The sequence below is a fragment of the Jaculus jaculus genome, chromosome 2, assembly GCF_020740685.1.
Source record: "Jaculus jaculus isolate mJacJac1 chromosome 2, mJacJac1.mat.Y.cur, whole genome shotgun sequence".
Taxonomy (NCBI): domain Eukaryota; kingdom Metazoa; phylum Chordata; class Mammalia; order Rodentia; family Dipodidae; genus Jaculus; species Jaculus jaculus.
This window is the reverse complement of record NC_059103.1, coordinates 102,437,376-102,445,224: the sequence shown is the minus strand read 5'-3', so window position 1 is coordinate 102,445,224 and position 7,849 is coordinate 102,437,376.

Sequence of the window (7,849 nt, the reverse complement as noted above, 5' to 3'; positions counted from 1 at the left end):
AAGAAAGATACTGGAGTCTTCACAGCTGCTCAGGAAAGTGGGTTATGGAGTCAACAAGAGGAAGAAATTTGCCAAGCAGTGGTGAGAGCTCACAAATCCAGTGACATAAATTTGCGATAAGTCAAGTTAGATATTCATTTCTTTCTTTCCTAGTTCCATTTTCACTTTCCTCAGATTGAAGTTATTTAACCTGTCTTTGCCATGTATGGAAACTAGTAGATGGTTTTGTTTTCCTTTTCAAACATGTTTTTTATTTGGTAAAAACTTCACTACCTAATTATCTGGTTTAATTCATTAAAAGACCATAAAAGATAGGCTCTGGGAAATTTTCACATTTCTTTAGTTTTTATGCATAAAACATTTATATAGGTCATTTATTTTTTTAAATATTTGTCATGTTATTTACATGAATAGATTAAGAAATCCCAAGGAAAGAGAGAGAAGGAAGTTGGTGGGAAGGAAAGCAAAAGAAGTAGTATTGTCCAGAAGTTTTGGACATCCTCTTCACAAATTGCTTTTGTAAGGAAATAATATATGTAAGACAATTTAAGTATCCAAGGAATCATTGAATAAAGAGGTTCTTCTCTACACACACACACACACACACGTGCGCGCGCATGCACACATGTGCTTGGCCTGTAAAAGTGAGAGTGTTTGAAGATCATGAGCAGTGTTATGGAGTTGGATGGACCTGAGGCTGGCACATACAGCCTTTTGATGAATGGCTGTAATATATATATATATATATATATACATACACACACACACATATGATCTTGGGTGCTCTGTTACCAGATCAGTTCCTGAATAGTAGGAGTCAACATCCCACATAAAAACTAGGAAGGAGCTGTTCTATAGTTAGAGGTCTGGGTACCTCCTTGACATCACAGGGTCCTGCTCCTTATAAGAGGCAGAGACACTGGCCAGAGCTCTAAGAACAGAATGGTGGAAGGAGGCTCACTGCAGCACTGAGCAAAGTAATGAAAAATGCAGAATGTGCCATTGATAGATTTTCTACAAGAAAAGGAAAAAGTAAATACAGAACAAACAGCAGTTTTATACTTATAAACTCTTCTCATTTTACATTTATGTCTCCTCTCCATTTTACACACATAATATACAAACAAAAGGTTTCAATTCTTCAGTTTCTTCCCAGTGATTTAGTGTCCCAGAAACCACCAGGTTTTTGTGTCAGTATGGATAAGAAAGACAATAATTAGAAGTCAAGATGACATAATACCTGGAACCTAGAAAGTTCTCAAAGAACGTAGATGAGTTAACTATTAATACACAAAAAAACAATGAGCTATTAGAGTGTTAAAATTAGTCATTTTTCTGATATTATATTTACAAAATAAATATTTTAACATTCATCTCTGTGTGCATGTGTGTGTGTGTGTGTGTGTGTGTGTGTGTGGTGTGGTGTATATCTGTCTGTCTGTCTATATGGCAGGTTAGGATATCTTGCCATTGCAAATTAATGCCTGCCTGTCTTTATGTAGGTTGCTGAGGAATTGAACATGGGCAAGCATGCTTTGCAAGCAACTGCCTTTAGCCACTGGGCCATCCCACTAGCCCCCTGAAATAAATTCTTAAAAAAATGAATTGGTTAGGTGAAATTGTTACTGAACTATTCTAATTTTTTATAACACCACCTTTTCTTTACTTACAATTTCCTGTTCTTATGTCTCTTGTGACAGAAAAGGTGACTCCAATATAGTGAATATAAGGGTTGTTTAGCATAATACCATATGTATGTCACTATAATCATTAAATATTGGCACAATGCCATTTTCAGTGGGTCAGAAATAAGATAAAGTAATCTCATATTCTCAGAAGTTCATTCTTTCACTGACTGAAATTTCTCCTTTGTCATTTCTTTTTTGTCAATTTGGCAAAAATATCTGGATGTCAAATTGTCTACTTCCCTATGATACTGTGTCTTAAATCACCTCTGGGCTACACAGAATAAGAATGCCCAGATTCTGCATCATCCAAGACTTCAACATATTGCATGCCAGCCAAAGCCTTATTTTGTTCTAGTAGGTACTTGCCAAGAGATAACAAAGGATGTTTGTTATTCTTTTTGTTTTTTTGCTATTTAACTGATTGCCCTAAGCCTTAGCAGCTTACAAAAACAAATATGTAGTATTTTGCCAATTTCTGAGTGTCAAGAAGCCCAGACAAACCTTAGCTGTGCCTGGGATCCCTCAAGGTCCTGTTGGCTGATGCCTGTATAGACCTAGCCAAGATAAGAGGTTGTCCTTCTCAGTTTATTTGAGCATCTGTTGGCATGGGCTGCATTTCCTTGACATGGGAATTCTACATAGGGCTACTGATGTAAGACTTTCCCCAGGGCAAGTTATCCAAGAACACGAGGGAGAGTACAAAAGTTGCTGAGATGGAAGCCACAGTGTGTTTCCTGACTAAATCTAAGAGTTGGAATACTATTATTTCTGCCCCATTCCTTGGATGACACAGAGTGATCTCGTTTTAACATAAGATGAGACTATACACCAATGTGATTACTAGGAAACTAGGTGTGACTGCTTTGTCTTACATGTCCCCTAAAGGCTCAGGTGATGAAGTCCCCCACCCCCACCCCCCGCCGCCAGCTGATAGTGTTAGTTTGAAATGGTGGGAAATTTAGGTGGTTGTCCTTGGGGGGTGTCTTTGAAGGGACTATTTGGGCCCTGTCTTTGCTCCCCTCCTCCTTTTCCTGTCTGATCACCATGAGGTGAACAGATTTCCTCTGCTATGCTATTCCTACCATACTTGTTGGTTTTCTGTTTGTTTGTTTGGTTTTGACACAGGGTCTCAATATGTAGCCCAGGCTGGTGTAGAACTCAATAGGTAGCCAGCCCTGGTTTCAAGTTTATGACCTTGCCTCAGCCTTCAAAGTTCTGGGATTACAGGCATGTACCACCAGCCTTGGTTTCCACCATGATGTTAGGCATTGCTATATGCACCAAGCAATGGGGTCAAGGATAAAACCTCTAGAAGCAGAAACTGAAGTGAACTTTTCTTCCTTTAAATTGACGCCTTAGGGCTGGAGAGATGGCTTCATAGTTTAGGTTCTTGCCTATGAAGCTTAAGAACGCAGACTACCTAGAACCCATGTAAGCCAGATGCGTATGGTGGCACATGCTTCTGGAGTTTGTTTACAGTGGCTGGAGGCCATGGAGCACCCATTCTCTCTCTGTGTCTCTTTCTTTCTCTAAGTAAAATAAAATAATGCATTGCAGGTGTTTTCTCACAGTGACATAAAACTGACAAACAAAGAAGTAACAGGGATCATGATAGAATCTGGCTACAAGGACAAGTAGACAAATTGATTAAACCATATTATATTGTTTAGGGATTAAGGATTATCCAAGGTCAAAAGTTCCTTAGCCTATGCTCCTACAATGTACTACTTGTTCACGTACTATTGGTTGTTGGTTGTCCAATAAAAATGCCAATGAGGAAGCTACAGCTATAGTAAGATCAGAGCAGCAGATACAGTGGAGTTTGCTAACACCTTAAACTAAGTCTCTTCAGCTTCATTTTGCCTCAGACTGCTTCTCACTCCTAATACAAGTTACCTCTATTTCTTATTTATTTATTTATTTATTTATTTATTTATTTATTTATTTATTTATTTATTTAATTTTATTTATTTATTTGAGAGTGACAGACACAGAGAGAAAGACAGATAAGAGGGAGAGAGAGAATGGGCGCACCAGGGCTTCCAGCCTCTGCAAACGAACTCCAGACGCGTGTGCCCCATTGTGCATCTGGCTAACGTGGGACCTGGGGAACCGAGCCTCGAACCGGGGTCCTTAGGCTTCACAGGCAAGCGCTTAACCACTAAGCCATCTCTCCAGCCCAAGTTACCTCTATTTCTAAGGCTCTACTCCTAGAAGCAGTTTGTTCACTCCTGGATAGACAAATTCTAGGAGTAATTCTTCTATAAATTCAGGGATATGCCCCACAATTAGGGCAACATTTCTGTATTTAATGTGATAAACGGAGTCCTTAAAACTATTATATATCTGATATATATGGGACTATTTAGTCATACTAAGGGACACTGGCTTAGTTGAAAATATGAATTCCCAGAAGAGTACACCCATGTTCTGAAGTATCACTATGAAGCAGTTGGGCACATAGGTAGGAAGTATTGCACAGGCCCCAGAAGGCAGGACTACTTTATAGAACATGGAGAAGTATGGTGATGGCCACAGCTCCCAGAAGCATGCTTCTATGTGAAAGATCTTTGGGTCAGGAGTCTATAAACTAACTATTGTGATTCAGCACTTAGTCACCTAATAAGTAACTGGAGTGGACTTGGGAGATCACACACTTTAATTCTCCACCTGCTTAAGATATCTGCTGGTTTGTTTGTTTCTTTTCTCATCTAATATGCTCTGGTAACAGAATATTGGCTCCTACAGCTTTCAAGGCACAATAGCACATTCCAGAATGCTAATAAGGCAATTATGCTGCCTAGTTATTCCTGTGGCTGGAGTATAAGATTCTGTACTAAGTATAAATTAAGATTAAAGAAATGAGAATCAGGTCCCATAAAGATTCAACTAAGGTAACTTGAATTTCAGATGAGTGCAAGTTTATTCAGGTTGATAGAGCTATAGATAGTATCTTGAACTTCAAAGTTATAAAGACAAAGGAACTAGAAATGAACTTGAAGCAAATCAATGACCTTATCAAAAACAGCAGGCTATTTTATTGGATTTAAAAAATTTGAGTATACATTTTCATATATAGTATTTATTTTTGCATATAACTTTCATAAAAAATAGTAGCTATAAAATAATTTCTACCACACATATGTTTCAGTTCTATATCTAGCTTGATTTCAGGACTGTGACTATTCATTATTCTTTAATATTGACAAAACATGATTTACAGCCTTATTTCATACCTCATTGGAAGGCCAGTAAGTTGTCTAAATCTCTGAATATTTTTTAGAGATATATGAACTCTATTTTGATTTTCATCTCACCATGACCAGCATGACTGTCTGTGGTTCATGTTGATTGAGAGGGCTCTATTTCAATTTTCATATTATTTATTTACAGAGTAATGCTTACTCAGCCCTTGTACCCTCCCATCCAGATTCATTAGCCTTTGATCATTCTCAACAATACACAAATATATAGACATTATTATATTTACTATTTGTTGCAATGGGTAGAATAAGAGATACTGCTCTAAGCCCTTTAATATGAGTCAATATTAGGCCAGCTAGGGACCTTACTTGATGGTGATTAAATTGACAATATTATTATCACTGGCCATGCATTTGCAGTAATCTTTTTAATAGTCCAACTATAATTTAAGTATTTGGAAAATGATTAATTCTATCAGTGATTGAAGGCACTGATAGAACATTCATCTAGCAGCACCAAATCAATTTTGGGCTCCTTCCACCACTGTCTTTATTTCTACTTGCCTCCTAATAGAAACCAGTAGTGAGCCAAGTTAACTATTTGCTCCCAGCGTTAGCCAGAAACATAGCAATGCATGATCTTCTGTAGACATTATAGTTTTCTCATTGAATATTTAAAGTTATGCTATACTCCTGAGCTATTTCATCATTAGGCCTAAAAACAAGTGTAATGCCAGTATGCTTAAGCAACTCTAATATCCACATGGCTAAATGTAAAATGCTTATAATGCTCAGAAATTTTAGAATCTAATTATTAAAGCATTATCTGTGCTGTAGTTGAATCTTAAACACTTTGAACATGGATAAGCATCTATATTATGCTACTGGATGAAGGTTAACAGCATTAGCCTTTTACCACAGAGCACTAATATTGCCATAAAATTCCACAACTAGATATGTCACATAATCTTTTACTATCATTATAATAACTGGTACCATTATATTTCAACTAACAATCTTAAAGTATATTCATCATAATTTATCAAAGAATAATGAAGCATCAAAATATGACTGAAAATTGAGTTAGCACTAGCATTACTACTACAATAGTGCTACTAATGATTATTTTATTCATTTCATCCCCAAACATATTTATCTCATCACCCAACCAAAAATTGATTAGCCTTTATTCAATAATAAGTGTGACTTTTACTAAAACAAATTATAATAACTGTACTTTCAAAGGTTAAAATCAAAGCCGGGCGTGGTGGCGCATGCCTTTAATCCCAGCACTCGGGAGGCAGAGGTAGGAGGATTGCCATGAGTTCAAGGCCACCCTGAGATGACAGAGTTAATTCCAGGTCAGCCTGGACCAGAGTGAGACCCTACCACGAACCACCCCCCAAGAAAAAGGTTAAGATCAGTTACTAATATTAATTTCCCTATTCTTATTTATTTGGTAAACAAATATACTGTGATTGTAGCCTCACTCATTTCCATCAGCTACTCAATTGTCAATAAGACTAGGTGTGGTTATTCCATTGTGAGAAAACACAGTGATTACTGGCTTTCATCACATCTTTAGGCCACTTCCTACTTCAAGGAGCAGCTATCCTACTTCTCCCCATGCTACTAATATTGAAGCTATTGTCCTTTGAGTTAGCCCTTGACCCTAGATGTATCATTAACAATAAATATTACACCAAATCATCTTCCTTATTTACTTCACTGGTGGGCAATATTAGTTTTGGCATCCTTTAACCCTTCACAGGCTCTAATCACATTTATTATAATAGGGTTACCATTCTTAACTTAGGCTACAGGTAACTTAGGTTATAACTTCGTACTCTGGTTGGCCTTTTATCTACATAAAACACTTCATGACCCACTAGACAAGCACCTATTATATAGTCAACCCTAGTCCCTAACCACCACTTACAGACATTTGCCTACCCTGCCCATAATATCCATTTTAGTGGTAAGACTCCACTTTCATTTATTTGTTCTACTATCCTAAGCCTAGAAGTACATTAGTGATACATTAGTAATGATATGATGGATCTAAGAAGACATGATGTTATGATGATTCAAGAAGCCATATTCCAAGAATACCAGCTAATTGAAAACAAACAGGCCAAGTGGGGGGGGGATTCCATATTATCAAGTAATTCTCTTTATTTTGTTTAAATGTCCTCTTTTCAGGATGTTTCTTAAGCTTTTTATAACTCAAGACTAGGTGGAAACCTCGAAGTGGTATGTTGCTAACCACTAATCGGTATTCACCTATATGAACCTTAACAGGACCACTGCTCAATGATGCAAAGGTACCACTGGCTCCATAATTATCAATATCCAAGCCTAGTAGAAGGTAACCACAAACATAGCAAGGCCTTTTTATATAATCTCTCTAGGCACTTATTTCATATTACTACAAACATAAAAGTAGTTAAAAACACTTTTCACCCAGGCGTGGTGGCGCACGCCTTTAATCCCAGCACTCGGGAGGCAGAGGTAGGAGGATCACCGTGAGTTCAAGGCCACCCTGAGATGACAGAGTGAATTCCAGGTCAGCCTGGACAAAAAACACTTTTCATTGCTTCCTATGGTGTTTGTAGGTCTACATGATGGAAATTGGCTTTCACTGAATTCAAGTAATTAGTGGGCCCACCTTCCTTATCATTTACTTCATGTCAGTAAAAATTCCATTTCAGGGTTGGAGAACAAACCTAGTGGTTAAGGTGCTTGCCTGTGAAGCCTAAGAAAAAATTGTTCAAATTTCCAGGTCCAACATAGTAGCCAAACACAAAAGTGATGCAAGTGTGCAATGTTGCACATGTTCCCAAGAGGATGTATGCATCTGGAATTTGTTTACAGTGGCTGAAAGGCCCTGGCACACCCATTCTCTTTCTCTCTACCTTTTTCTCTCTGTGTCTGTTTCTCTGTCTCAAAAATAAAATA